The sequence below is a fragment of the Ixodes scapularis genome, unplaced genomic scaffold (genome assembly GCF_016920785.2).
Source record: "Ixodes scapularis isolate PalLabHiFi unplaced genomic scaffold, ASM1692078v2 PGA_scaffold12__126_contigs__length_90152505, whole genome shotgun sequence".
In the NCBI taxonomy this organism is placed as follows: Eukaryota; Metazoa; Arthropoda; class Arachnida; order Ixodida; family Ixodidae; genus Ixodes; species Ixodes scapularis.
Genome location: NW_024609838.1, coordinates 55785641 through 55799765, shown reverse-complemented (window position 1 = coordinate 55799765; position 14125 = coordinate 55785641).

Here is a 14125-nt window from a genome sequence, read left to right as displayed (position 1 = left end):
GGGAAAGGGCCATCGTTGGGTGGAAAGAGCGTCTAGAGAATGGGATTAACCTCGGGGCGAGCCATCTTCTCGAGAGGGAGTGGGGACGGAACAAAGCTGCGGGGGGGGTTCCGGCTAAAAGGTGGAAGAAAGTTCAAGGGGCACTGACACCCCAAAGGTCGTATTTATTTTTATTGTCTAAAACGATGCAAGTTGTAGTCATAGACACGCAAAAAAAACCGCATCGCGAAAAAAAATTTTCCCGCGCGCGCGCGCGCCTTTTTATTTTTGGCGTTTGATTTTCCCGCCTCTCGCCTCCTCGCTTCTTTTGATCGGTGACGTCAAAAATCAGGAAATTTAGAAGCTTTGTAGGCGACATCTCTATAACATTTAATTACGGCAATCCTAAAACATGTTTTTTAACGCAATTGCGAACGCACTACGGCCCTTCTTTTTGAAATACCAAAAATCGGGAGTTCGTTGTGGTGCCGTCTCCTGGATTTGTATCCTCCAACGGAAAACAGGCGACACCGCTCAAAACCGGTCCGCCGCAACGCCGGGCGCTCGCTCCTTTCCTCCTCGCTTTGGGTCGCCATGGCAACAGCAGGGGGTGGTGAAAGGAAGTGGACTCTCAGGTCTCCTCAATTTTTGACGTCAAGGCACCGGCGCCGATCGCGCGGGAACTTCAAATTCGGCATTTGGAAATTGTTTTTTTACTTCACGAATACTGAATTCCCAAATCTCAAATTTTGAGGGTAATGTCCCGGCATCGTTTTCAATCGTTTCGGATAATAAAAAAAAATATGATTTTGATGTGTCAGTGCCCCTTTAAGCTTGTCAAACGGCAACCTCAGATCCGAGGACGCGCACTTTAGAGAATTTGAAAAAAGCTGCTTGCTTAGCCGGACGACCCAGTGCGGCCTACTGGTTCTAGAAGGTGACTCGCATGAAGAAAACTCGTTTTGCTCGAGAACTCTAAAAGCATTCTGGACGTGAACTCTTGCCACAAATAAAAATAACACATGCATGAAAAACTACGAAGGCAACTAAGCTTTCTCCTATGATGGGAGAATGCGTGAGCATTACAGACGGAGTTATGTTGGCGCAACGGACAGCGCGCTAGTTTCACGATCAAGCGGGCCTAGCTTCGAAACCGGGCTAGTTTTTTTTTCTCGTGTTCTTTTTTTTATTTCGTTTATTTTTTTTTATTTTTTTTGTTTGGTCACGTAACAAGAAAAATCACATGAACAGAATTTTTTTTTGGCCACGTCACCAGATTTTTTTTTTATTTCTCCTTTCCTTCAGTTTTTCTTTCTTTTTTTTTCCTTTTTTTCGGTTTACGCTTCCTATCGCAAAACTCTTTGCACTTATTTCGCGTTAAATTGGCGTTAGCCAAATCATTTTATTTATGGCAGGGAGTACTGCCGTACGTATTTTATGTTACTATTACCAACCCTGGCTTGCAATTTCTGCTATCCAAAGGACTGGACTATGCCCTTGCTCCACGGTACGTTCCAAAACCTGACTTCATAATTGAAATTGAAGAGAAACTCAGACATGTGCACGATGTCACAGGGGTAAATCTCGCGAGAAGCCGCGTTGTCAGTGTTTCGAACAATGTGAAACCGGCCGGGTCAAATTTAGATCAACAAGAACGCATTGCTCTTAATGAGTTGAAGTCAGACAGCTCCATCATGATTTGAAAGGCCGACAAAGGAAAAGGAACCGTTGTGCTTGATAGGGATGACTACATGAAGAAGATGTATGAAGTTATAAATGACTGTCGCTATTTCGTGAGGCTATCAAGAGATTCCGCTGCTAAGTCCGAAAGAGGGTTAGCTGACCACCTTCGAGAGCTGAAAAAGAAAGGACGCATCAGTGACGACCTATACCGTCGTCTCTTCTCCCTTGACGCCGCGACACCCAAGATGTATGGACTCCCCAAAATTCACAAACCGGGTTGCCCCCTACGCCCTATTGTATATGTTATTGGTTCATCCACTTACAGCCTTTCCAAATATCTGGTTATGATTCTGAGCCCTCTTACGGGAAACAATGAGTTTAGCGTCCGGAATTCCCGTGACTTTGTTGAACTTATACGCGCTCAGACCCTGCTACCGCACGAGGCTATGGTATCCTTTGATGTGATTTCATTATTTACGAATGTCCCCAACACCCTGGCGGTTGATGTCGCCCGTGACCGGTTGTTCGCAGACCAGTCGTTGTCCACTCGCACAACCCTCCTAGTTGATGACGTTATACTCCTTTTGCGTTTTTGTCTCAACCAGTGTAATTTTAGTTTTAATGGGGACATATTTCATCAGGTCAGCGGATGCCCTATGGGGAGTCCAGTTTCCGTAACCGTCTCGAATCTCGTCATGGAATATATATGTTGAGGAAAAGGAAATGTCTGGCATTGATTTCCCCGTGAAGTTCTACCGTCGCTATGTCGATGACACTTTTGTAATAGTTAACAGAGAGAACGTAACCGATTTTCACAGCAATTTGAATAGTGTCCACCCCTCAATTAAGTTCACCTGCGAACATGAAACCGATAGTACCTTGCCGTTTTTTTATGTACGTGTCCATAGAACTAGTGAATCTTTCTCTAAGATGGAGACATCCGTATATGGTAAACCATGTGACAGACAAAACTTTCTTGACTACCACTCTCATCACCCTACTCACCACAAAAGCTCAGTTGTAAGATCGTTGCCTTCATCGTTCAGAAACAGTCCCATCTAACTCAACACTTAGCGATCAAGAACTTAGCCATGTGCGGGAGGCTTTGAAGAAACGTAACTACCCCGACCGGTTTATCAATCGCGTTAAGAAAGAAATGTCCCGTCGGCGCCCGGATCGAGCCGAACGAACACGTGACGTCGTGTGCATCCCGTACGTTAAGGGGGTTTCGGAGGCATTGGGACGCGCCCTTAGGCCGTTGGGGGTACGAACTGTATACAAACCCTACAGAACAATGGCCAATATTATCTCCAAGCCAAAAGACCCGACCCCGCCAGAGGCAGAAAGGGTCGTGATCTACCAGGTGCAGTGCAAGGAATGTGACGCTTCCTACATTGGAGAGACGGAACGAAAAAGAAAAACAAGACTAAAAGAACACGCACAGGATATGTCGCCAATTCCACGAACGCCGCCCGCTTCAAGTCCGAACTCGTCGACCATGCCTGGACGTCAGGACAGCAATTTGACTTTGACAAGGCGAGGGATAAAAGGTGGGGACTGAGGAAGCTGCTGGAATCTTGGTTCATCCAGAACGACAAACGCGGAAGTGATTCATCGCTGGTAAACAAGAACCGTGGCCCCCTGCCGGACGTGTACACAAACTTTATGCCTAAATAGCCGAACTTTTTTCTGCGACTCTCACTCGCTCTGCGCTCTACTAAAGATGCCTCCCGCATGGGAGGCGAAACGTTTAATTAAATTGTTATTTTTGTGATGTCAAGCCGTTTTTGTTATTACATTTATCATGTCTTCGCCCGGCTTCTGGAGTATTTTTGCGCTCCTAAATTCACCGGTACGACAGCCATGGGTGGCCACTGCGAGCGAGTGGGGATAGAAAATTCAGACTTGGACGTAGTTCAACTACTCTACTTAAACTACATTAGTTTAACTACTTTTTCGAGTAGCTTTGTAGCTTTCAATTACAACTTGATTTGGGTAATTAGTAGTTTAATTTAACTACTTTTTTCAGGTAACTTCTACTCAAATTACTAACTACTTTCAAAATTATATAATGCTAATTTTGCCCATCACGAAAGTTTGAGCGCAGAAATGAATAAGACGCCGGCAGATGAAGTGGCATTCTCGAACAAGGGGCCCCCTTGTTAGGGAAGGCGTCCTTGGGCCAAGGTGGCGACGAGCAGCCAAAACATAACACCGGCACGCACGAACGCAGGAAGAGATGCTTGCTGAACAAGCCTTGGTCGGGTATTGACCTAATCCGGTAATGCACGCAAGCGCTGCGTTTCCAGCTGCAACCGTGAAAGACGGGGACACTCTGAGAATTGTTGTTTTCGTGCTGTCTGTCTTTAGTGAGTTCTGACTCAAGCGGTAGGTTCCACGGGAGGCGCCACTGGAATGACCTCGCAGCTGGGCGCCTTGTCGTCAGCTCATACGCCTTTGCAAAGCCGGACTCTCCCGCGCACAAACCCTGGTACGGATAATCCGTTCATGGGAGCACGTTCCCGCTTACAGCTGCAACTGTATACGAGCGACGATGCTTGTTCACGTAATCCTTCGCGTCCTTCCGACCATCCATACCTGGGAGACCTCCTCTTTGTTAAAAATGATTCAGGCGAGTCAGAATGTTGTAGTCGCCGGCGAGGATTGCGAGTTACCCTTGGGAGATCCTTTTGTTGGACCCAATTTTTTTTTCAGTAGCGTAGCACTAGCACTACGACGTGACGCGCAGTCGTCCGGATGATCTCATCATCGTGGCGCGAGACTTGAACCCTTGACGGTCTGGTGCACTCGCCCAGCTTACTCTCAGAACGACGTCGGAATGAAGAGGGGCCAGTCATAACAATCTCAACTTGACGAAGAAAAGAAAAAGGAGGAAAGTGTGTTATTAAAGACCCTCTACCCGAGGCAAACCTCACAAGTTTCGTCATGGACTCCTAAGATGCCGACACTTGCTTACCCGACCCCGCACGACCTGTTTCACAAATTCAACGCTGCTGTTCCATCCAGCCCGTCGGCAGAACGTCTATTTAGCTGGGCTGGGGACGTCTTTAGAAGGAAAAGGGGAAAACTCTCCTATCAAGAACTTTGAAAGTCAATTGCTTCTGCGAGCGAGTAAACTATTTTGGCGAAAACGCAAGCCATAAATAGACTGCATTTATTTTAGGCTCGCGGGGTTTTTCATTGATCAAAACTGCTGTTCATTTTACTACCACAAATATATAAAAAAGTAACTTCGAAAGTAACTTCAAAGTAACTCGCTACTTTTTACAGTAGTTAGTAGTTTACTCAATTACTATTACGAATGCGTAATTTCTACTCTACTCCAATTACTTTTGGCGCCAATACTCACTAACTTAACTTAAATACCTTTTTTGAGTAATTTGTACATGTCTGACAGAAATAATGAGGCTTATCGGATGGCGACAAGCCCGAAAAACATAACCACACCATCCATTTCGCTTTCAAGAAAGGAGATTATCTTTCTGAGGCCCTCAATGGAAGCTGAACGCTGACAGACTAGGCAAGGCGACAAGGTCACCGGCAGAGAGAGAGAGAGAGAGAAGTCTTGCAAAAGAGGAAAAACCATCGTTGGAGTTACAGCCATGGGCCGAACGGTCATCGTTGGATTGGGGGAGGGGAAGGGGATAAAAGGTGATGGAAGAAAAAAATTGTGAAAAGAGAGAGGGAGGTTGTTTCGCCAAAGCCGACAAGCGGGGCGCGAGGAGCCACAGAAAGTGGCTGGCTTTCCTTTTATTCCCCTTCGACCTCGCCTTTTGCAAAGCCTCCCCACCTGCTTTTGTGTCTCTGTGTGGCTGTCAGCGAGCGCGACAGCCGCTTTAAGCAAATCAAAAGGGTGAAGCGAAACGCGTGACCCAGCGTGACCTCTCTACGTAGGACGCGTAGGACAAAAACGTTTGGACGAAAATTTTTCACGTGACTTTCTCTATCACGCTGATGGGATCTCTGGGGCTGTCGTTTTCGCCGTTTGCCTAGTTATAGAAACAAGCGGGCCACGTAGGTCCGGTTTTCGAACTGCTCTTCCGTGTTCTGTTGCTTTCGTGCGCTGCAGACGCGACTGTGTTTTTTCGTCGTAAACGGTCGGAATACGTCCATGCCAATTTTTCGGTAACAGCCATTTTTTGCACCGGAGTTCGTGGAATACTTGTGATGTGTTTGTTGGACACGCTTCGACAAAAACTGCTTTTCGCCGACGACGAGACGTCAGTCCTCGAATCCTCGAATGTGTTTGTGGGGTGCCTAAGTTGGATTATGCATCTATCAAGGATTACAGGATATCGCTCTTTTGTTAGTAAGTGCACTGCAAGCATGATTCTGATAGTCGTCCTGCTTTCCTCTCAAACTCCGCGGTTTTTATGTGATGAGTTTTGCTTGGCATGAGGACAGTGTTAATTGTATTTTATAATTTGCTTTTCGTTTTACAGAGAAATGTGTCCTTTGTAATTATGTTGAGAATACACTGTGTGCAATGATTGTTGTTTAATAAACTTCTGGGAGCGATCGAAAAAATTTGTTTCTCCGTATAAGTGATTGGATATGCAACAAATGACATGCAACGTACATATACTTGCACGACGTTCGGCCAATACGAAGCAGACGCATCGTACAGTTTTCGCACAATATTGCGCGAACGCTAGGTCGGGGCGAAACAGCTGTACGGCAATACCCGCCGGGTATCAAACGGTGGTACAAAACTGGACAGTTGAGCGATATTGGAACCGACTTTCTGCCGGCACTGGCACGATACTGCAAAGTATTGCCGTGCTGCTTGGGAACGGAGGTGATGACATCTTACCATCGTGTTTCCAACGCTTGTTTAATTTATTTCTCTTCTGGGACGCGTGAAAGAGCACTTCTGTGACACACCAGAGATATTCGAAACTTGGGCTGGCCTCTCGGCTTTGTTTGCCACTTTTGGCACTTATTTGGCACTTCAGTGGGTAGCCAGAGAAAAGTCAAACTTCGGCATGCCCCGAATCGACAAATTAAGATTTACTGCGGCAGTTATGGCTCAAGTCTGGCACTTACTTTGGCGCTCCTCTGGCGGACCAGAGAAACGCCAAACCTTGGCACGTCCGAAATACCGAAATTAGGCGTTGCTCTGGCAGCTATGGCTGAAGTATGGCACCAACTTTGGCGCTCCTCTGGCGGACCCGAGAAAAGCCAAACTTTGGCACGTCCCAAATACCGAAATTAGGCGTTACTCTGGCAGCTATGGCTGAAGTTTGGCACCAACTTTGGTGCTCCTCTGGCGGACCCGAGAAAAGCCAAACTTTGGCACGTCCCAAATACCGAAATTAGGCGTTACTCTGGCAGCTTTGGCTGAAGTTTGGCACCAACTTTGGCGCTCCTCTGGCGGACCCGAGAAAAGCCAAACTTTGGCACGTCCCAAATACCGAAATTAGGCGTTACTCTGGCAGCTATGGCTGAAGTTTGGCACCAACTTTGGCGCTCCTCTGGCGGACCAGAGAAACGCCAAACCTTGGCACGTCCCAAATACCGAAATTAGGCGTTACTCTGGCAGCTATGGCTGAAGTTTGGCACCAACTTTGGCGCTCCTCTGGCGGACCCGAGAAAAGCCAAACTTTGGCACGTCCCAAATACCAAAATTAGGCGTTACTCTGGCAGCTATGGCTGAAGTTTGGCACCAACTTTGGTGCTCCTCTGGCGGACCCGAGAAAAGCCAAACTTTGGCACGTCCCAAATACCGAAATTAGGCGTTACTCTGGCAGCTATGGCTGAAGTTTGGCACCAACTTTGGCGCTCCTCTGGCGGACCAGAGAAACGCCAAACCTTGGCACGTCCCAAATACCAAAATTAGGCGTTACTCTGGCAGCTATGGCTGAAGTTTGGCACCAACTTTGGTGCTCCTCTCGCGGACCCGAGAAAAGCCAAACTTTGGCACGTCCCAAATACCGAAATTAGGCGTTACTCTGGCAGCTATGGCTGAAGTTTGGCACCAACTTTGGCGCTCCTCTGGCGGACCAGAGAAACGCCAAACCTTGGCACGTCCCAAATACCGAAATTAGGCGTTACTCTGGCAGCTATGGCTGAAGTTTGGCACCAACTTTGGTGCTCCTCTGGCGGACCCGAGAAAAGCCAAACTTTGGCACGTCCCAAATACCGAAATTAGGCGTTACTCTGGCAGCTATGGCTGAAGTTTGGCACCAACTTTGGCGCTCCTCTGGCGGACCCGAGAAAAGCCAAACTTTGGCACGTCCCAAATACCGAAATGAGGCGTTACTCTGGCAGCTATGGCTGAAGTTTGGCACCAACTTTGGCGCTCCTCTGGCGGACCCGAGAAAAGCCAAACTTTGGCACGTCCCAAATACCGAAATTAGGCGTTACTTTGGCAGCTATGGCTGAAGTTTGGCACCAACTTTGGCGCTCCTCTGGCGGACCAGAGAAACGCCAAACCTTGGCACGTCCCAAATACCGAAATTAGGCGTTACTCTGGCAGCTATGGCTGAAGTTTGGCACCAACTTTGGTGCTCCTCTGGCGGACCCGAGAAAAGCCAAACTTTGGCACGTCCCAAATACCGAAATCAGGCGTTACTCTGGCAGCTATGGCTGAAGTTTGGCACCAACTTTGGCGCTCCTCTGGCGGACCAGAGAAACGCCAAACCTTGGCACGTCCCAAATACCGAAATTAGGCGTTACTCTGGCAGCTATGGCTGAAGTTTGGCACCAACTTTGGCGCTCCTCTGGCGGACCCGAGAAAAGCCAAACTTTGGCACGTCCCAAATACCGAAATTAGGCGTTACTCTGGCAGCTATGGCTGAAGTTTGGCACCAACTTTGGTGCTCCTCTGGCGGACCCTAGAAAAGCCAAACTTTGGCACGTCCCAAATACTGAAATTAGGCGTTACTCTGGCAGCTATGGCTGAAGTATGGCACCAACTTTGGCGCTCCTCTGGCGGACCAGAGAAACGCCAAACCTTGGCACGTCCCAAATACCGAAGTTAGGCGCTGCTCTGGCAGTTATGGCTCAAGTCTGGCACCAACTTTGGCGCTCCTCTGGCGGACCCGAGAAAAGCCAAACGTTAGCACGTCCCAAATACCGAAATTAGGCATTACTCTGGCAGCTATGGCTGAAGTATAGCACCAACTTTGGCGCTCCTCTGGCGGACCAGAGAAACGCCAAACCTTGGCACGTCCCAAATACCGAAATTAGGCGTTGCTCTGGCAGTTATGGCTGAAGTATGGCACCAACTTTGGCGCTCCTCTGGCGGGCCAGAGAAACGCCAAACCTTGGCATGCCTCGCATTTCCAGATTAGGATTTACTATGGCAGTTATGGCTCAAGTATGGCACCAACTTTGGCACTCCTCTGGCGTACCAGAGAAGAGCCAAACTTTGGCATGCCCTAGGATCGCCCAACTAAGGCTATAGTTAGGCACCGTACTTTGGCACTGATGAGTGCCATGGTGCAAAAACCTAACTGCGCCAAAGTTGGGCCCTTATGTTTGCCAGACCTCTGCCCAAGTTGGGCATTCCTCCGGCGTGCTACCTGGGGTGTCTCTTGGTATTGTTTTCTCTGCTGGGCAGCTTTTATCAGGCACTTTTTCTCAAAGATTTCGATCGTGTTGGTGATATTTTGAACGCAGAAGTTCGCACAGAGCAGAAAGATTAAAGCAGTACTTACTTATTTAAAATCGAAATATATTACGTGGCCTTCAACTTATTTTGATTGTACATGCGCGGGTAGTTACTGATCTAGTGTTACTGCATAGTTCTTGCCGTCGCCTTTAATTTGCAGATGTCCTCCGTTCGTTTGGCCCCTATATCCCTCATGCTGAAAAGCGCCGACGTCTTGTTCACGCTAAGAGTGTCCGAAAGTGCACATAAATACACGTACGAAGCCGCTTTGGCACCGTTCTTAATGCAATGAATTTGACGGAAAAACGCCGTAAATGCGCCATTATTTCGTCGGCCTGACTGAGAAATGTTCCAAGCTACCTAGCACGCACAAATTATTCGAAATATTTGCTCTTATGTTCCAGCGCAGGGAGAAAATGCACTAAATTTTTTTCTGTAGAAATGCATTACCGGAACTCAATTTTCGACTGGTTGCTGTCTGCTTCAATTTGCGTCAGCACACTAGCGTCACTTGAACCTCTAGCGTACATTATAATAACTCTATGGTAGCCGTCACCTGCACCAGCCGCCGCAACCTCAACTGTGGCAGCGAATCAAGGTCGTGCTGTTCGTATCTCGAAGTAGCACGAAAAATGGGCGTGCTGAGTGACGGACTTCAGAGTGCGCGCGTAGTAAACAGTGAACAGCAACAAGCAGAGGACCGCTAGACCCAAGATTGTGGAGTCGAGAAAACGCGATGATGATGATAGTGACTCACGTGAGTCCGCTGTTCAATGATGCAGCAGCGAACCAGAATAAGGATGGATAGAGCGACTGTATTGTCGGTAAAATACCAAAAAAACGTAATGCGGTACTTTGAAAGCGTAGCTTATATAGTGACTCTAGCTAGCGCATGTCTTGAGTCTCGAGGTGCGAGTTCGGAGAGACAGAAAGCACCCCCAGACACGTTGAAAGAGTGAAAGAGAAAGTTACAATAACAAGCTTTAAAGCTAGTCATACCTTCAAAACAACTACATCGCTTTTTAACGTTATAAATTATATGAATTGCATTTATTTAAAACAAAATAACCTCTGCCCACGCCCGCTGGGAGAGCGGCCATCGAAGGTATTTTGCCCAACGGGACGTACGTCGTAAATATCCGCGGCCGGACGGAAGTAGCCGAGAGGTCCCTCCCCCTGGTTTTGGTTTGATAATATTGTCACAAGTGACAAATTATGAGGTAGAAAATAATGAGAGAAACTGAACTTTTAAAGTGGCGAAATTGTGCCAAATTATATTAAGAAGAAATGGCGAATAACAGGCGTCGATGACGACGTAAGGTCAGAATCAAGTGCAGGCGAAAGAATGATTTGGGTTCACCACGCGGAGCTCCTTATGACCACTCGAGGGCTTCCGGAACAATCGGTTTGGAAGGTTCGGCGTGTAGAACATTCGAACCTTAAATAAGTAACATACTCCTCGCATACACACGAACGCGGCATTCGCAAAAATAACAAAAAGGTGAGACCGCTCTCAAACATTGAACCTCGGCCTTCGCGTGGTGCGCGTTGCCTACTTGGTTATCCGCGCCTGCGGGATTACTCCCATCTTTAAAAAAAACGTGCCTTACTTTGATGGAACACAGAACAAAACAAATCAAAACAAAATATACTGTGCACTAAAAGTAGCGTGGAACACGAAAATTTCACAGGCTTGAGACGAACGACGTCAACCACCTCGGGTCGTGGTTGGCGGCGTGATAAAAGCTGGGTTTCGTCACACGCAATTTCGTGATTCAAGTAATTTAGGTGGCGGAGAATATAGTAGGGTTCTAAATACCGCTTTAACAGCTTCTCACTCAGGCCGTGGCGACATATTGGTGTTTACACCCACGCCTTGTCTCCGGGCTGGAAGTGGACATCCAGACAACGGAGGTTGTAGCGTTCAACGTCGACACGTTGCTGGTCTTGAATCCTTATCTAGTCAAGCTGACAGACTTCTTCTGCCCGTCGAGAAACCATTTGGGACTCGTTGCTCCCGTCGGCAGCTGGATCAAACAAAAAATTGCGTCGAAAATGCACAGCGACACAGGCTCGAGGGGTAGCATCGCGTCAAGCACTGTCGTTACATTTTGACCCTGAACCAGGTGCAAAAGTGTAACTCCAGTGGTCTCTTGGACCGCTCTGTCGTAGGCCAACGTCACAAACGTCAAGAGTTCCGTCCCACGTCTCCTGTTCCAGGTCAACGTATATTGACACTATGTCGGGGATAGTCTTGTTTACCCCTTCCATCAGCCCGTTGCTGTGGGTAGGGCACGCCGTGGTTCGCCGGTGACGGGTGTAGCTGAGAAAAAACATTTCTTGCGTCAGCCGTGTCACCAACTACGATCCTCGGTCTGTAATCAGAATATAGGGGGTGCCGTGCAGGAGGACGATGCGTTTAACACAAAACCTTGCGATTGCCACGGCAGTTCCCAATGAAAAGGCTTTCGTTTCGGGGTATCGTATTAGGTAATTGGTTGTAACAATTATCCACCGGTCGCCTTGCGTTGAAGGCGGTAATGAGCAGAGCATATCCGTTGCGATCTGCTGAAATGTGTTGGTCAGCGGTGCAATCAGGGGCAAGAGTCCTGCAGGTTTCTTTGGCGGTTTTGTCCATCGTCATTAGTGGCAAGACCTCGCGTAGTTATGCACAGTCTTCAAAAGCCTGGGCCAGTAATACCTCTTACAGATCCTGGCAAATGTCCTGCGATACCCAATCTGCCCAGACGGAGGGTAAAAATGGCTTCTTTGGAAGACTTATTCGAGAAGGCTGGTAGAAACTACCAACGGTCACGCTGTGTTGTTGTCGCCGAATTTGTCTGAGGAGCACATCTTGTCGAACGACGAAGTTCGGTAGGGATCGTGAAAAGAGACAAGGAATGGTAGTTTCTCGTCCCTTTAGGTGCTCGATGGGCTCGCAGCTCAGGATTAGCTCGTTGAAGTGCTCTAATGTCAGTAATTTTTACTGCACTGAGAAAACACTCGTTGATGTCATCGTCGGTGATGGTGGGTCCGTCTCCGACGGGCGCCCTTGACAGACGGTCGGCGTCACTGTGCTTTCGATCGGTTTTGTACACCACTGTTTTCTCCAATTTCGGCAGGCGTACTTTCTACCAAGCTAGGTCTCCTGATGAGTGTTTTCCAATTGGCAAACCGACAGGGTGACCGATGGCAAGTGACCACGCGGAAGTGACTTCCGTAGAAGTACGGGCGGAACTTGGTTTCCGCCCGGACGAGAGCAAGGCAATCATTTTTTTTTACGTTCAGTAGTTGCACTCCGCCTTAGACAAAGTCCGACTTCCGTAGGTGATCACTTGCTCTGTGCCCTCCTGTCTTTGGACCAGGATCACGCCAAGCGCCGTATTACTTGCGTCGGTATGAAGTTCCGCATCTGCAGACTGGTCGAAATAATCGAGGATCGCTGGTGTCTGGAGTCTCTGCACAAACTCTTTGAATGCCCTCCGTTCTTCTCTCCCTCTGAACTTCACAGCGTCCTTCGTGAGATGCGTGAGCGCCACAGAGAGCGTGGCAAACTCTCGAAGGAAGCGCCTATAGTAGGAGCAGAAACCCAAAAACCTCCGTACTGCATTCTTGTTTGAAGGCAGAGGAAAGGCGGCGACGGCGTGCGCCTTTCTAGGCTCAGGACGAACACCCTCCTTGTTCAGGGCGTAGTCTAAAAATTTCCGCTCGTCAAAGGCCACTTATGAATGAATTAGGCTGTCTAGACTGCCTGGAGCAATGCTGGGTGATTATTGTTGTTTTGTGATTCCGCATTTTAAATTTCCTGCAGACTCCCTAACAAATTTTGCTATTGCCATTCGAGAGCACTTCCACAGAGTGTCTAGCTCGGATAATTAGAGGACATCATTTAAGCAGTATATGTCTCGTGCAGCATGTCAATGTATTAGTATGTCTGGTAAAAATTCTGCATTATACAAGAAGTCTTTCACAATTTAGGAACTTAAATTCGCTCGTAGTTTTCCTGACAGGGTTCATTATGACATGGTTTATTAGCTGGCCCCGGAATCGCTTGAAACTTTGCTTAGATTTATAACCAGTTGTGTACTCCCCCTGAAGGACTCCTATCCCGCGAGGATTGCCTCGTTGTCGAATCTAGCCCGCTGTCGCCCATGGGCTCTTCCGATGATGTCGTCAGCTGGAACTTAGGGGCCAATTACATCGACGCCTCACAGGGTTCTCTTGAAGAAGAGGTTTGGGATGCTGGCACCGACTCCGGAAAAGCAGGGAGGCAGGGCGAGCTATTCTCTGCTCTGGGTTAGATGCTGGTGGACCAGCAGTGCACCGTCCCTTTATTTGAGAGACATTGCCGTTGAGACCGTGGGTTCCCGAGTGATTGGGTGGGGACTCCGCCAACACTCGCAGACCATAATGCAATTAAATGCAGAGGTGCAAGCGAGCAGGACAAGAATAACGAAAATAATCCCTGGAGATTGGGTACAAGAGGGACAAAGGAGAAACACGAATCTCCAAACACAGCTAGGTGACTAGTGAGCGACCGAAAAAATCCGGCTGGTCCGGAGTATCGAACCCGGGACCTCTCTATTACAAGTGTCCAGCTCGCTTGCACCTCTGCATTTAATTGCATTAAAATTATAACCTTAATCGCAAGCTTCACCCTTGTTGGTGTTAGACTGGTGGCAGCTGATAAAACCCGTTTGCTCTACTGACGTCTAACCCCTGGTTAGCTCAGTTGGTAGAGCGCTCCACTTGTAATGGAGGGGTCCCGGGCTCGATACCCGGACCAGGCGGATTTTTTCGGTCGCTCACCAGTCACCTAGCTGTGTT